Raw genomic sequence first — 17,260 nt, 5'->3', positions numbered from 1 at the left:
GGGGAGGGGGGAATAAGGCTCGTCGAGGGGAAATGCTGCAATGAATAATTATGTTTCATAACGTGCCCCCCTCCCTCCTTTGTTAGCATCAAACAATAATTAATGGGGAACAGGGTGGGGAGGAGGGAGGGGAGGCAAGTAAGAGTCTGCTTTTTGCTTTCCACAACAAGAGGGTCAATATGCCCTTCAACCCTTTCTCTCTGCTCACTGTCAACGCGGGAGATGCCTCATCCCTCTAAAAACATGCTCTTAGCTTATTTATGATCCCAGTTGCTCTGTTGGAGAAAAGGCAGTATTCCTGCTACACTCAGCGAAAACCGGCCGGATCGCTTTACACAGCAGTTCACTGCTTCCATCTCTACACCTCTCTCTCAGCAAGCCAACCCAACAATTCAATAATGAATATGAAACGCCTCCTGATTGATGTCTACGGGAGTTGGAGGAGCTGAAAATATGGGGCTATCGGACATGGGCTCGACTTGATTACGTTTTTGTTTTAAGTTAAAAAAAAATCTCTGATCAGCAGTGGCAAAGCCAGTCCTGATCGAATTAGCGCCGCACTAAGAGCTCCATTGATCTTGGCGCTCATCTGTGCATATGAGGCCCGGAAAGGCAGCTGGTAATCCAATAGCAGCAATGGGAAGTGCTTCAAGGACTCTGCTGTGTTTACCCACCTATTTCCTATGTAGAGAGGCAAGATGTTAGTGCACGCCACTCACTGGGCTGATTGGAAGCCTCGGGGCCTTGGGAACGCCAGTGAAATGAATAAGAGCCGCAGTGTGACCAAAAGCAAGGTACTTGAAAGCTCAAAGTAATTGCTTTCACCACAGCTATCACGTAATGAGTAAACAGGATGAATCAAGCAGAGCGTAGATCAGTGTTTAAATGAGCTGTGCAGTAACATTCAAGTCCTAATAGAGGCTTCACTTCATAATCCTGGCCAAACCTCTAAAGCCAAGACTGATGTCAATTGAAAGGTTCTTTTTCACAAGAGATTTAAAGTGTAAAGTCAGGAGAATCGATGCTGGGAAATCTGTCTTTACACTGCAATAACTTCATTGCATTCGGCACCGATGCAAACCTTTGCAATCAATTTTGCATGACGTGAATGACATCGAACAAGAACCCACAGGGCAGAGATCATGTGAAATGAAACAGAGCAAATCTGAGGCAGTAAAGGGCAAAACATGCAGCTGTTTCTGTTTTGGAAGTAGTTCAAGTGTGGTGCACCTGGACAGCGTTCCTGTTGTGCATTAAAGATTGCGGCGCTGCTGCCACAACAATGACGTTTCTCACACACGTGCACACACACATGTAATCCATCAAGGATTCATGAGTGAATGTTCAATAGCAGACCGAGTGCATTTCTCTCCTTCATATCACTGCAGCAAGAAAAGAGTGAGAACTCTTCATCAGCCCACAGGCGCACCACAAACACACACTACTCTCATACCACACTAATAACCTTGGGCTGTCTACCAATGGCATGACTTTATGGAACAGTATGGGCTCTAAATAGAAGCTCAATTTCTCACCAGCAGTCTGTAACAGCTCTATTTCAGCCACCCTGTCATTAAATATTTATCTTAGCAGAGTGGCAGATACCAAGGTGATATAACCATTTAAAAATCCAAATCTAGGCCTTTTTTTCTGCCCCTCGCACTCTCACTCACTCCTCCACTGCCACAACAAAGACCTATTTTTAAAAGGATTATCTACAAGTGTTCCTTTAATCAGTGCACGGCAGAATTGTAGAAATCCCTCAACAACAGTCCCAGAGGAATACCTTTCTCTGAAGCCCTATCAGGAAGAGGATCTCCTTCACCGACAGCAGGCTGTGAGTGAGTGGGAGTGAGTGTGTGTTTGAGGATGAAAAGATGTGCTGCTACCTTGCTATGATGTCCTCTCTAACAATCTCAGAACAAAGGCCTCCATTTTGAAGTGGAGTTATGATGGCATGGGGCTCTTAAGGTCTTCTGTTGCTGTGTGTCCTATTGCTTTCTATCCTCTTTGTTAGCCTGCTGTTTGTTATACTTGCGAGATCAGCCACTGTTGTGGGTGGCTGGGCATACTACAGCAACTGGTCGGTGTAGGGCCCGAGTGGCAAAGCCGACAGTCTGTGGGAGGGATTGTGGGCGTTATAGATCACTGGGAGACAGATGTCCAGTCTTGCCCCTGTGCTGACACAAACACTAACCCCAAAAAGCTGTGTGTTTGCAAACTGGACTGTTTCCTGATGGGTCTTAAGTTCAACTTTATCAGACTTTATCAAGGCAGCATTCCACTGCTTTGCTATTTATAAAACATGCACTCAAGAGATAAACGTAGGAGAGCCAAATCAGTGATATTAACAATGAAAAAAATCTGGTTTGTGTTATTACATGAATCTATTTTTTCCCCCTTTATAAGATAAAGGTAGCTAATCATCTCCAGTACACCCACATACAAAAACCGATGAGCTTGTTAAATTTACTTTATTTTCAAGTAACTGCAAAGTGGGATGACCCTTGGGTGTTAACTTTTAACAGCAACCACAATAAGCACATACCCACTTAAATCACCTGGATAAATACATAAAACCTGTTAGTCTGCAGTAGCCTGTAGTTTCCCAATAATACTGCACCATCCCAGTGGCTGTGTTGCGTGAATTCCTTGTTTCAAGAAGAAGTCCTTAATGACGTTAGCTAAAGCGGTATACATGCTCTGTTATAATGAGTTGTTTGTCTATTCCCTCTTTATACTAGATCGTAAAGCTGTGACACCACGAGTGCAGTGGGCTGCTGGGTAATTTTCATTTAAGACTAGACTGAAGACTGAAAATTAGTTCCCATTTAAATGTCAGAAATTTTCATTTTAAAATGTAACTGACTGCACTGTCGCATTACTTCAAACAATAGATGCCATTTAACTCTTTAGGGTTACTGTTAGTTGGCTTTACGCTTAAAAGTCAGCTAACAGTAACCCTCGAAGCGCTTGAAGCAGTTTCTGTCTTTTCTGGTTTCTGTCGATTTCTGGTTTGCTTACAGAACAAATGACTGGGTGTGCATTAAAAGCTGGTGAGCGTGGTCTCTGCCTATGCAGGCACACTTGGAAAAACCCGGAAACTAGTCTAACAATGATCAAACCATGTCTTTACTGACATATACTGAAATGTAAAAATCAGCCTTATTAAGAGTACAGGGGATGTTGGCAAAAGTCATATTTATAGGGGAAAGAATTCAAGTAGCTTTACATAGAAATTTTAAAAATAAAGTAGAACAATTAAAATCCCACATGCTCAAAAAATGCTCAGTTTGCCTTTTCAAAATGTTATGGCTGTAGCGGTGTATTCAACAATGTATTTATTGGGCTTGCATTGTTTCCAATTTTTGGATTTGGATATTCTCTGCTTTTGTTTTTAAGATGCAGACATGTATAAGAGCTTGAGTATACAAGCTGAGACTTTTCTTTATGTGATCACTTTACACATATATTAAAAATCACAGCACAGTCATTATTCTTACTGTGCATAATTTGGCTGTGATTACAATATCAGGCAGAGCAACACTTAACGCCCAATCCCCACTCCCCCTTCCCTAACAAAGTTTGGAAGCCTAAAAACATGGATGTTCAGGACAGATTTAGTCGAAGTCTACGCATCTACAGTCTGATAAACATTACAAGCTGTCTTCTGCTGGAAAACAAGCAGCCTGATTTTGTGAGCAAAAATGACAGCAGGTGTGAGCATACGAAGAAATGCGAGTTTGGATAAAAGCATAAGCATTTAATGAATACAGTGAAAGCCTCTGGAGAACAGATGACTGGCAGGGCACTGGCAAGACAAGTATCATTGTCTCTGACAAACGCAATGAGATTCTCTGCCGCACTAAAAGTGTCATGCTCCAATAAGCAGAATCAAACCCTTTGAGCATCTGCTGTCTTTAACTCGGCCTCTCTTTGTTTTATTGTGCACTGTCACAGTTAATGATTTCCTCCAGATCTCCATTTTCCACATGCGATTTACATGTTTGAAATGCTCAGTTGAGCAGATGCAGGTTTGTGAAACAACCATTACTGCCAAGTGGAATCCTATGAGCGTTTGGGTAGAGCTTAGAAATTTCATTTCAAAAGCTAGGTTGATCAAGAGAAAACAGACAAGGTATCAGCATATTGCCTTTCAGTTTCTTCTTGTTTACATATCTGAGTTGTGCAGTCATCCCTTCCAGAGAGAATTGTGGCCAGCAAAAACAATTACACTACCCCCGCCCAAGCAAAAGCCTCTCACTGGCTGCCTCGACTCAGCCCGACAATCGTGCCCTTTAGATCTTTCTGTGAATTAACGCTAGTTAACTTAAATCACTGACAGACATCAAGAATAGTCATTAGCCTGTCTTTTAAAAAAAGAGAGAATGATTTGCTGGTTCAGGGAGATCATCTCCTTACACGCAGCCTGGGGCAGCCCTCACTGTCTAGCTCATTATTTTTGTAAGAACAAGGCCACTGATGAATCCTGTTGGATTAAATGTAAGGTGTTCCTGTTATGACCTGGCTTATACACACGCACACAACAGCCGCCTGCATAAAGCTGGCTCCTTTTACAGACAAAAGAAAATTAAGTTACTCGCCAACGCCGCGAATATACAGATAATTCTCCTTCGGCTGAGCTGCAAAATCAAAGTGAGATTTCTGGAGTACATCACTCCCACACAGCTGCACACTCGGCTCTGAGAAAAGCTGTCAAATGTTGGGCTTTTTGTGGATATTAGCTGAGCTGACAAGTGCCAATGATACACTGTGAGTGATAAAGACATTCATTCCTGCTCAGAGTTTTTCCAGATGTGATAGTCTGCAATGCTCCAGCGCTTCATTTACAGGACAGGAAAAAAGAAAAGAGTCTGTTGCTGTGCGCCCCCCCATTTACGTTGCCACGGTGACAAATGAAAAGCAGAATCACCCACACAACTAATCAAATGAGTGAGTGACAACAAGTCAATATTTTCTCATTGTGTGGACAAGCAATATATCTGCACAGTAACAGCCTGTGCTGCAAGGCTTGAAGGCTTAGGCAATGCTAGACTCGGAGCATTATGAGGATAATGTGCCAATAATCTGGCTCGGTGCGGCTGTTAAGACCAGCGCCAATAAAAAGACACGGTATCAATAGAGAACCACTACCAAGTACGGACTGAATTACCAGTGCAACAAACATAGTCTAGACTCGTACTTAAAACAAGAACGGAGCATCATGTAATGGCTACAAGCCAACAAAGACAAAAGACGGAATTGGACATTGATCTGTGGAGGTTTAAGAATAAACAAGACATCCTCAGAGTAACCCTGAACAGTATGCAAACACACCGTACTCAGATGTGAGAGGAAACAAGAATAAACGAACATTTAGTGCTCAGAGAATTAAGACTGTGTACATTTTACGTAAACTTCTTAGGGCTCTCTTGTCATTTTTAAAAGACATCTCCTTAGAAAAAGACAGCAACACACACACATAAATTAGCCTCCTTTTGATTGCATCCTCAACATAAAATGGAGTAAACATCATCTCTACAAGCTTGGTTAAACACGAGCAAGATCAATGGGCAAATTTATCAGCAAATATTACCATTCGCTGCCTGGCAAGTAATCATTAAGGAATGGCACTGATGCATTATTCATTGGCTAATGTATAATTCAGACTTAATAGCAGATTTATGCATAAATAAAGCCGTGATACATTTAAACACATTTAATGTTTACTCACTAAAATAGGATATGAATGCACAGCATTAACGCATCCCCACTGGTGTCATTTGATTAGCTGCTACTAATCCAGAGGATGCGGGGACATCAGGTGGCAATAGCACATGGATTTTATGAATACATGCTACTAATGCAAAACATCTCATCTAAAAAATAAATATAGAGTAGCTATCTGGGGGTAGGTGCCTAAAACAATGTTACACGGTATTACGTTCTGAAGTAAATAAGAACAGGGATTGGTCAATAAAGCCCAGGCGTGCTGTAATTTAGTATTCTGTCATGCAAAGATTTGTGCGGCTGTCGCTTTATCTCCTTCAGACATCAGCGGTGATTAAAGCTCATATCAAGATTGCGGAGATGTTCTTGTGGTAGTGTCCGAGCTGGTGTCAAAGGGACAGTCAACAGGGAGGACGAGGGAAATAGAGAGGACGCACAGGCTCCATCTGACTGTGTTCAGAGCAGGCAGCCCTGTGGGGACCGCCATTCCACTTTATGGCCATGCACTGAATTAACAAGGCCAGATGTCCCCCCACTTAACATGTGCGAAAAGTGCCCTCTGATGGGCTCAGCTGCTTTAAGGATGTACAGACATAGAGCTGGAGGAGGGAGGGTGGAAGGAAAGGAGATAGGGCCTATTTTCAATTATCCCAATTTCTCACTCATCGCTGGCTCCTGAGGTTTTTGTTAATTAAAGATATCGGCTTTTCCTCTGTGCACACAACAAATTAAAAGGAATTTTCTATGAACAATCAAAGCACCTCTCCAGTCCTTATTTGCTCTCCATTTCAGTAGTCACCCACCAGAGGGTACTGCCTCCTTAGCAGTTCCAGTACCACTGTTTCATGTGCACTGTGTCAATCCGCGGCTAATGTATTCTAATGAGTCACCAGTACACCGCTATCTGCAAGGACAATAGGTTGCGAAGTGGTGAAGCAAGCTCGATCCATTTAGAAATGAAACCTGTCTAAAAAACTCCACAAGTCCTGGAGAGATTTATCATCGCTCCTCAAAACCTCCAGTCTGCTTCTGTGCAGTGGGGGTGGTGGAAATGGTAGGAAAAGCTAGGACTTTCATTGATTTTCCACCTGGCTTTTCTTTAACAAGCCTGTGCTTGCTGTTCTGTATTGTCGAGGTCAAAAGTGGGAGAGTAACTGCAAGAAATGCCTTTAATGTGGCCTAAGATATACACAGTTGAGCCCACATTCAGAAAAAAACGGAGATGTAATTTACCTATGTTTAAGCGATAAGCATCTCACAACAGTTTGTTTTTCAGGGAGTCAAAGGCCACATGTGTTTTCATTCATGCAACCTATTATAATAACAACTGAATCGTTTTCTTTGTAATTACAAAGGAATACAGTTGAGTCATTCAGGCTATTACCCGAATGGAAAACATATCAAGACCCCAGCAGACTTTCTCATTAGAGAGAAAATGATAGGCCCGCCAACACTGCATCAATTACAACTCGCCTTTCTCTAATTCTTCATGCGTTACATCATAATGCTAAAAAACAACATACAGCAACCTCAAAAGTGTGTGGTTTTTTTTCCCTTTCTTTTTTTAAATTCTAGCAGCCAGCAACTGCCATCATCCTGACACCGAAGAGGGAGAAAAAAAAAAGGGGGCAGGGACACAGCGTGGTGCAATCCCACTGAGGGCCATCATGCGAGCAGATTAAATAACATTTTTCCAATGCCCTGTCAAACATTCAGCCGCCTCTGAGCAACCAGACAGCCGTTACAGCCTCACTCTATGAAGCATCTCTCTCTCTGCATGGTCAGAAACAGCCTCTTTGATCTGGATATCGCCCCTCAGATTCCTCAGAGGTGACACTCATACACGCGCCCGTATGTGAGCTGAATGTTTACTAGCTCTCTGTACCTTGTCAGCAGTGAGGACTTGTGTTTGTAAAGTGCGGTGGGGTAGTGGGGGTGGCGGCGGCGGTGACTCACGCCGCTACCTGCTTCCCCTGGTTTACATGAATCAAACAACACAGTCTGCGGACTCGGATCAAATTCCACATCAGATTTCATTTCCCACAAACACTAGTATAAAGCACTGCAAATAGACAAGATTGAAATGATACCGACAGCAGTAAGGCGGTGTGTACATAATTAAGATTTAGGTTGCTATACTCTCATCTGATAACAGCCTGAGTGCTGTGAAATGCTCGGCGCTCTCTTTCCATACAAATCCCACACTGCAGAACAACTCAGGCTCCTGTGTACAACTCCATTAAGAGGTCTGACCACTTCCTCTTTCGCTCCGTCCACAAGTAGTGAAACTAAATGGATATCCTAACCTCTGGGGAAGTGAAGAGGACGCCGCTTTAAAATGTGTTCACAAAGGCCAACTATGCAAGTTTTCCCACATGAGAGTGCAGGCTGAGACTGTGATTGCATGGTATGCAGACGTATATAAGTTAGAAATGGGCCCATTAGTGGCATAAAGGACTAAACCCAACCCTGCTGAAATAATAAAATAATACATATGGTGGGCCATCTTAATGAATGGCATTGGTTTACGTTTTTAAAAAAGCTCAGGATAATATTTCTGGCCTGTTTTAGTGGTGCAGTTAAGCTTAAAAGTAGTGAAATCAACTCAAAATCATCAACAGAGTGGCAGTAGGACCGGTCATAAACAAAATCAAATGATCAAAATCACAAATCGAGTCAAACACGGGAAACTAACAGACTGGCAAGCTGAGATTTACAAGTTAAAGGAACACTAGGAACAAGACACGCTGTTAAATTTTTAACCACACCTGCACCTTGTGCCTGATTCAGTGCCCCATATTCTCACTCACATGATTTTTTAAAGCAGTTGTGCCATACATTAATCACAAATACGCTGTCGTCCCACTCAAGCAAATTAATCGCATCTGAATCATTAAGGTAGAGGTCACTTCCTAGCTACCAAGGTGACCAAAAAGAAAAAACAGGCACAGGAAGCTTGGTGTGGTAGAGATTAACTCCTCGCAATTAGCAATGCAACTCTGAGTTTATGTGGTAGTTCAGCGCAAAAATCCAGCAGAAGGATTCCAGGAAGGGACTGTTTTTACACAGCGCAGAATGAAGGCAATCACCGCTTCACTCCCCCCCACCCCTCCTTGATTTGAATCTGTGTTTGTGCTTATGTGCCCAAGTACCCAGTGGATTCAGCCTCTGACACCCAGACTTACTACGACCAATTTACAGCGGTTTAAGTAAACCCCCCCCCCCCCCCTCCCTCTGCCATAACTCGAAAACAGTGGATAAGCTGCCTTTCAGACAAATAACTGTAGTCTGCTTTAAAATCCTAAGCTGCCACCTCCTGAACATACACACAAACACACACACACACATCCCACCAGCCACCCCCCCCCCCCCTCTTGCTCTTTTCAACCCCAGAGCCTCCCCCACCTCCACCCCCACAGTGAGAGCTGCATGTGCTCCAGCCAGAGTTCACAGCCTCTGGGGTGCTGAAGGGGGGGGGGGAATCAAGTTAATTTGGTGGGTCCTTCCATAGTTTGCAACTGGCAAGGCCGTTCTCACAGACAGTAAACTCCCCCATCTTTTAAAAAAACAAAACGCTCCACTTAGCCTCCATTATTACAGCTGGATTACCAATTTATGACATGACAAAGAGTGAAAATCCAACAGTCGAGCCTATAATGTTACACTAGGGGAAATCCCACTAGTCAGAATGTATGTACGACCAACTCACTGAGACTCATTTTGACATTTCTCCTGTAAAAATGCAACTTTTGTTTTTGGTCTTTCTTTTTTTTTTTAGTTGTTCCTCAAAGTTAATTGATTGCTAAAATGCTTGAGCACGAGGAACTTCCACATGTCTGATGTTTCCTTCCCTGGCAGCAAAAACTGCATTGCAAGCCCAGTTTCTGTTTACTTCATTTTTCACACTTAAAAAAAACCCCCATTAGCTGCTGAAACTACTGTTAGAGTGCCCGCAGGGTCACGGAGGTTGTGTTGTGGGGGTCTGCTACAGTCCACAGGAGATACAACTTTGCAGCTCAAAAACAGTTGAGTGGGGGTCACACTTCCTCCTCTGGGTATAAACAAAAATAAGGGCATTTCAGACTCAAACTGTGCGTGTGCCACCCGGCTTTTCGCCTTGCTAGTGCCCAAATCCAGTGTCTTTATCACACACATACACACACACAGCTCCCAGTCTGCCCCCCCCCCCCCCCCCCCCTCCAACCACAACTCTCCTACAATCTTTTTTTTTTTTTTGTATTCAACTACTCACCCGCCAGTCTGCTGATTCTTTGGGAGTCCCACAGACTGCTGCAAACAAGTTCAAAACGCGATCCTTGCCCAGGATGACCCACCGAACTTAAAAAGGCAAGCCAGCTGGACTTAATCCAAGACCCGGGACAAAAACGAGGCGAACACGGACACTTTTTCTTCTTCTTTTTTTGTATCCCCCCACTGAAAGAAGAAAACGCCACCCGCACGGAGGGACTCAGGCGAGCACTTGCTTCAACAAAAGACGGTTTCACTTTACTGATAGGCTGCTCACGTCCGGAATGAGCCCGATCAAAGGCACTACAGCGCTAGCGAGTCCCCCCTCGAAACTGCTCCTATTCCCTTTGGCCGTGTTGTTGTTGCTGTCGATGACAGTGTCCACAAGCAAAGTAACATAGCGCTTGTTTCGAGGGGTAGGAAACCAGCGAGTTCGCCGTTAACAGGCTCCGCTTCCTTTTTCCACACACACACACACGCACACACACCACGATCTTGCTCTCTCTCTCTCTCTCCGTTTCGCACACACACACACCACGCGCACGCTCTCTCCCCCTTTCTCTCTCTCTCTCCTCCTATGCACACACTCCACGCTCCCTCCGAGTCTGTAAACCTCCCCCCTTCCTCCTCTTCTCTTCCTCCCCTCCTCCTCCCCCTCTTCAGCTGTTCAACAGACGCATCCACATGGCTGACCTAGTCTTTCTTTATCCAGACACTAGTGAAGGAGAATTACGCCGACCACACTCAAAAAAAAGGCGGAAAAAAAAATCCGAGCGAAACAAAAACATGGACTGGATTCAAATAATCGTCATGGACAAAGATGGGGTGGGTTGGTGGGTGGTTGGGGGACGCCATTGGGGGCTGCTGATTGATGCCAGCGCCGTGGGGACACCGATGCGTGTGCGTGCGCGCGCATCAGGAAGCGAGGTGCAAGGCGGCCAAAGTAGCCCGACACGACCTTCATCATCATCATCATCATCATCACCACCAAGCGATCAATGACAACGCTTATGGGGAATGTGACTGAAACACTAAAGCGACACAATGAGAGCGTGCAGTAGCGCTGCCTTTGTAAATAATTGCTTAATAGCCCACATTTCCCGCGCCACGCGGCACTGACACGTTCCTTTTCTAAACGGTGACACAAATATATAAATAACTACATGTAACGCCATCCTTACGGTGCAGGTCGCTGATTTCTATCTGAAAACATTAGTACGTGCACCCCCTCCCCACCCCTCCAGAATATACACCAGAGAGACGTGAGTGGATGCCGCTCGGGTTTGTAGGAGCTCATTTGCATTTTTGGATAATGAATTAATTAGTCACCCCACCCGTTAAAAAGGCAGAAACAAGCAGGGATGATAATGTGACTAGTCCATTAGCCATAGTTCGTTTTTTTGCAGGGGGGGGTCTTTTTTATTTTTATTTTTTATTTTTCTAACGGTAAACCTGTACATTTTTCCAAGGTCCCCGCGCTCATTTTGTTGAATTTCACGGTAAAAAAAACAAAAAAAAAAAACGCACAACACTATTTAGTCCCCCCCCCTTTTTTTTTTATTTAAATCTAAATGCTGCCATTAAAACCTGACGGCACACTAACACACCTGGGAAGAGCAGTGACACAAAGATGGACTGTGTTACCTTGTAAATTAATAGGATAATTTTCATTTCACCCAGTGAGTAGCTTGACACATTTTCATTGTCTTAAACATGATATTGGATCACTGTAAAAAAAAAAAAAAATCCAATTAACTAAAGCAAATAGTGCATTGGGCTAGTTTTTTTGGCACAAACATGGGCAGCAGGAGAGACAGGCAGTGAGGATTGATAGAAATTGAGTTGAGGGGTGGTGTGCAGGGGGCTCTTCATTGTGCTACAAACCACGTTGGTCGTCTTCATTTCAATGGCAGCGGTGTGGTGGTGGGCTCTGCTGTGTAACAGAGTGCTGGTAAAAACCTTTTCCAGCTCCTGAGGCAACTGTCCTGACCCCCCGCCCCCACACCACTTAGAAACCCAATACCATGAGCAGCCACAGCTCCTCCCTCATCACAGTATGTATACATTTCACAGGATCAGTGTTTATGATATTTACACACAGTCTCCCCTCCTTTCCCCGAGACGCACAAACACTCAGAGGGTCCAGAAGGATGGATGGGGAGATGGAAACGCACGTCTCCCTCGGTTTCTATCACAAAATCAAAGCGTAAAAGATTTTTCAGTCTAGTGACTCAAAATGCCACCATTCCCAGCACAGCGCAAGGCTTAAGTTGGGCCCAAGACGGCAGTGAAGGGCGAGTGCAGCGAATCCACTCTGAAGGCAGTGCGAAGCAAAGCTGGATTGGCTGGCCCGGGCAGGCTCCCCTCCCCGGCAGATGAGATCCCATTATCAGGCGGACGAGAACTCCACCTCCAGGATTTCACAGCTCCTCTGTTTATCACATGGCTCTGTCAAGTTGGGCACCATTAACCGATAATGAAAGGAGACAACCGGTGCAGTTACAAGCAAAGCACTCCACATTCTACAGGCCTAAGCATGTATCTGGGAAGCTGACTGTGTCTATTCAATTCTGTTCAGCATTCAAACGGCCCATCACAATACCTTTTCCCCGAGCGCCCCTCTCTACAGCTATAGCGCCTTCGATCCCGACAGAGCAAAATCAGGTTGGTCTCTGTTTTTGAATTTGGAGGCAATGAAATTTAACAGAGCCGCTTTAAAAAGGGGGGAAAATGGCACTTTCCTATAACACTCCCTTCATAAAGAATATCAGAGGAGAAGAATTTCAGTAGAAGTTAAGAAAACCAGAAAAGGTGGATGATGACACACGCACGCACGCACGCACGCACGCACGCACGCACGCACGCACGCACGCACGCACGCACGCACGCACGCACGCACGCACGCACGCACACACACACACACACACACACACACACACACACACACACACACACACACACACACACACACACAAAACAGCACATTAAACCAAACACAAGCTATCATTTTGAAATACGTTTTCCCTCAACCACATCAAACACAATTAGTACAAGTGTTACTGAACAAAAAGACTGCCACTGAATCAAAGACCCACATGCCCCTCCCCGGTCTGTCTACTCCATTTATGGTTTATAGGACTCTGTAGCCACTTACCCTCATTAAAAATGAATACTTGACAAAAGCTGTGGCTGACACAAACTGTTTGCTTTAGCCTGATTTCTCTGTGCTGGAGGAGAAGAAAAAAACAAAACAAAAACAAGCCACTCAGGCAGCAAACGGAGAGCAGGGGAGACAGAGAGACAGACAGAAGAGGGGGAGAAAGTGCTCAGCAACACAAATAAGTCAGCCAGTAGCTGAAACAACAGAAAAAAGTGACATGGATGACTGAGCCAAGCCTGTGAGATAGTTGGCAAGCCTCAGAGGCCTTGGCCTCTTAAGCACTCATATCTAGTAACTTCATTTAATACATTCACCAGGGATGAGCAGACGAGTTGAAGGAGGGGGGGGGGGAAAGGGATTTAGAGAAGAAAACAATACTTGTACACCAGGAAGAGGGTAAGGCTGTGGTGGTGCTGGTGCTGGTGGGGGTGTGCTTCAGAGGCTCGACTTTAACACATGACTAAATCTCTACTGTGTAACAAGCTAACTTCCCCCGCTCCCAGCACATAATAAAAGGAGGCAAAATGGATGTGCTAGCTTGATCTTTGTAACTATTTTACCATTCTTAGGCAGGTATTATCTAAAGGAGCCTTTATTCTTGTATTAGATATTCGAACAGTGCTCTTCCAGATGGGGGCTTTAAAGCAGTGACTGTCTCCACCACACGTACTATATCCATAAAGAACAAAGGCTCTGTGTGACTGCTGCTTCAAGTTACTGTTCCTCATACTGAGGCGAGTGCTGAAAGCCCCTCCCCTTTCTGAGCTGGCAGGCGAACCCAAAAGAAGGCTGACTTCAAATCATTCATTGCCCCTTTTAGCTTTCATAGATTCTGAAGAGAACACTTTACAAGTTGGGGGAATCCAAAGGGAAAACAGGGTCTTGCTCGACTAATTAAAGCACAGACTTTGCCTGGAGCGGTTTGAGAGAGGGGAGGAAGCAATAAAACAATCCTTTTCAATCTCCCAACAAAGTAACTCAAGGAAATTACTCAACTAAATATGGTTAACTATACGCTTGTGGATAGCAAGACTCAAGATTTTTAGAGGTTGTTGCTTTAGCTGAGAAGAATAGCACTCAACAGAGGATGTTTTCATTAGAGGAAAAAAACTGCAAAGGAAACGGAGGTTACGCATTGCTCTGAGTAAACTGCCTTATCAAGGTGACACAACTTACTGAAAAATCAAGTTGTCTGTTGGTTTTAGTCCAAACAGGCAGCTAGTAATTAAGCTGCTACCTAGTAGGCTTTATTTGCTGTCATTAACACAGCTGTAAAATGTGAGAGAAGCCAAGGAAAGGTATTTCACTTTAGGCAATCAGAGCAAGGTCTAGCCTTGCATAGCTATCTTGTTTACATAGCTATTCACAGTCACATTTGGCAGCCTTGCAACACTCTGAAAACCAAGACACTTGTAGGCTACATATGTCTAATCTCTTTGCCAAGCTACACAAGCTACTCAAGAGAGTGAAACTTGCTTGCAGCAGCCATTTGGTTAAAGTATTGCATATTTAAAAAATGAATGTAAGTAAACCTTACTCCAGATGGGGGTAGCTGCCACCTGGCAGATAAATTGATGAAATGGTGGTGGGAGACAGCACAGCATTTTTCTTTGTAAAAATACAGCACTAACTGATTGCTCATTTGCAGACTTTGATAAATGTGTGAGTAGAAAAAAAAACAGCTTTTAATAGAAGTGCGCCCTGTCTGAATTCACACAAAGAGCGCTCCGCAGCTTCCATTAGATCACAGCTTGCTGAAATGAAGACATTTTTTTTAAAGGGCCAAGGTAAGAGTAAATCGGGGTGTGAAACTATTACAAAATCAGATCATTCAAGTCTTTACATGGCTGTAAAATCTGATTCTAATACAGAGCAGATTCAACGCAGTCGCAAACAAACGCACGTGTGTAATACCTCAGATGCTACAGTCCCTGATTTTCCACAGACATTCTTCGAGCTCTCACATGGACTGTCTGTGTCTGATTCTCCAGGCAAAACAGGGCCTCATTCATCTGAATAAAAGAGCAGTTCAGCCTGCCGTGGCTGCACTGAGAACAGACTCTGAGGAATGAGACTATATTTCCAAGAGGGCCACAGAGGGACAAGGGTGCAGGCAGGCAAGGCAAGGCAAGGCTGTGGTGCAAAAAAGAGGAAGTTTACATTTCAGGCAAATCCTTTTGTGTACAAAAACACGGCAAGATAAACAAACAGCACATGTGTCTGCTGCTCGACTCGGAAGAACCTGTTCCTGAGTGGAGCTGTGATTAAACGTGATCGGCACGAGCAAATGAAGTCCGCTGTGGTCGTGAAAGCAAGAAATGGGGGGGTGGGGGTGATTACTGTGTGGTCTGAGGTAGCCAGCGACTGCTCCATTTCACACAGAGCACATGGCAGTCTCACCTCCATACACTGCCACCCTGTGGACAGTGACAAGAGGTACAGCTTCATGCTGCTTCTATGGAGGATCCTGGAGTGAGTGTGTGAGAGAGAGGAGGTGAGCCAGCGTTCATTATGAGTAAAACCAAACATTTACTCCACACGCTAATTCATGACATGTGTATGCTCAATATGGCACAATGGCCCTTTAATGCTGTATTTTTCCCTCCAGTGCCGACGCTTATTCAGAAATCAATTATTCTCCTCTGGTCACACTCGGCTTCTCTCAGTGTGTAAGCTAATGATTCAGCCATCTAGTTTACGGATACATAACGGTAACTAGAATAACCACATCCATTATAAGTCAGAGTAACAAGCATCTAAAAGTCATTCAAGTTAATTTTTCACAGCTTTCCTTTTTTCCATTTGGCATGAATAATAGCAGAGAGAAGTAATCTCAAAGGCAAATGTACGGTCAGCATGTCAGCACTGGGTGCGGTGAGAAAAAGATGTGTTATTCAAAGAGACAGCACACAGTCAGGGTGTTGAGGCTGTGTTATGAGATTAGACTGTTTTTTGTGGGAGCGAACGGTTAAAATCAGTCTGTGTGCAGTCAGAGCAGACAGTTTGGAGATCAGTGCTGAGGTCAAGAGGAGCCACTTAGCTGTGCTTTGGCCTTCCAACCCCTACAGCATTCAGAATCCACTGTTCCACAGAGGGAGTAGATAAAACGCTTGGCAGCAGACTTGCAACAAGAGATGGCTACATTTACTAATGTGCGGCGGATTTATTTATTTCTTTTTAAAAGCTACAAAATGGAAATTAATGGGAATCGCTAGAAAGGTGGGAAGCTTTCTCATTAGAAAGGATATATATTAGCTTAGCCTCACTAATGCGGTTCCCCTATAGGCATTAAATCTTCGGTACAAACAAAGCAATAAGCAACCAAGACTAAAACCTATACCTCTCTCTCAATCACTGCTCAACCATGAAGGTCATCCTGCATTTTCCTCTTCCAGCTATTATCCCTGTGATTTCAGACTAGTGCTAAATGAGATGTACAATTGCGATGAGATGGGAACAAAAAGTGTCCTTTTTGTGCTAAAATCAGAAGATAACATGTTGCAAATCATTTGTGAATACATGACAGGGATATGAGATGCTAACCCAGTTGGAAAGACAGTTGATATTCAATGTTGAGCAAACTGGAAGCCTAAAATTGTAAGTTTCTTTATAGTGGGGAACAAACGGCGAGGAATAAACAGTGGTGGGCTTGTGCAGCTTTAGTTCAACGAGTCAGCTTGTACCAGAGCGGTGGATGGAGGGGAAATATAGATGGCTTGAGCGAGGGAGTGCAAGCTGTAGCTCTCTCTGTTCCTGCACACATCAGCAGCAGGAGGGTAGGGATGCGCGGAGGCCACAGCAAGCCAATTACCAAACTCATTAAGTAACCTGCTAGCTGGCTTTGAACTGCAGCTCCCTCCATCATATCACGACTGGATTCTCCACCGTTGTTGTGGACATCTCGCACCTCTTCTTCTTCTTCTTTCTTTTTTTTTGGTTGTTAAATAGCTCGAGAGTGAATCCAAAAAACTGACACAATAATTGCATTTTCACATGCGTTCTCTGGAATTCAAATGAAAGAAATCACAGATGAAACTGCAATTTTAAAAAAAGAAAGACAGACAGACTGGCAGCTTGAAGGTGTAAGTTTGGCAAAAAAGCAGCTGCAAACAAAGGAGACCT

The 17,260-nt window shown here is 44.1% G+C and overlaps 1 protein-coding gene across 2 annotated transcripts in view; it reads right to left on the bottom strand.

Moving 5' to 3' along the window:
- Nucleotides 1-17,260, bottom strand: part of rerea (arginine-glutamic acid dipeptide (RE) repeats a) — a 132,272-nt gene that overhangs the window by 80,299 nt on the left and 34,713 nt on the right. The gene's annotated exons all lie outside the window — the stretch shown is intronic.

The sequence above is a fragment of the Aulonocara stuartgranti genome (genome assembly GCF_965226115.1).
Source record: "Aulonocara stuartgranti genome assembly, chromosome: 20".
Taxonomy (NCBI): domain Eukaryota; kingdom Metazoa; phylum Chordata; class Actinopteri; order Cichliformes; family Cichlidae; genus Aulonocara; species Aulonocara stuartgranti.
This window is presented reverse-complemented; position numbering and strand designations above follow the sequence as displayed.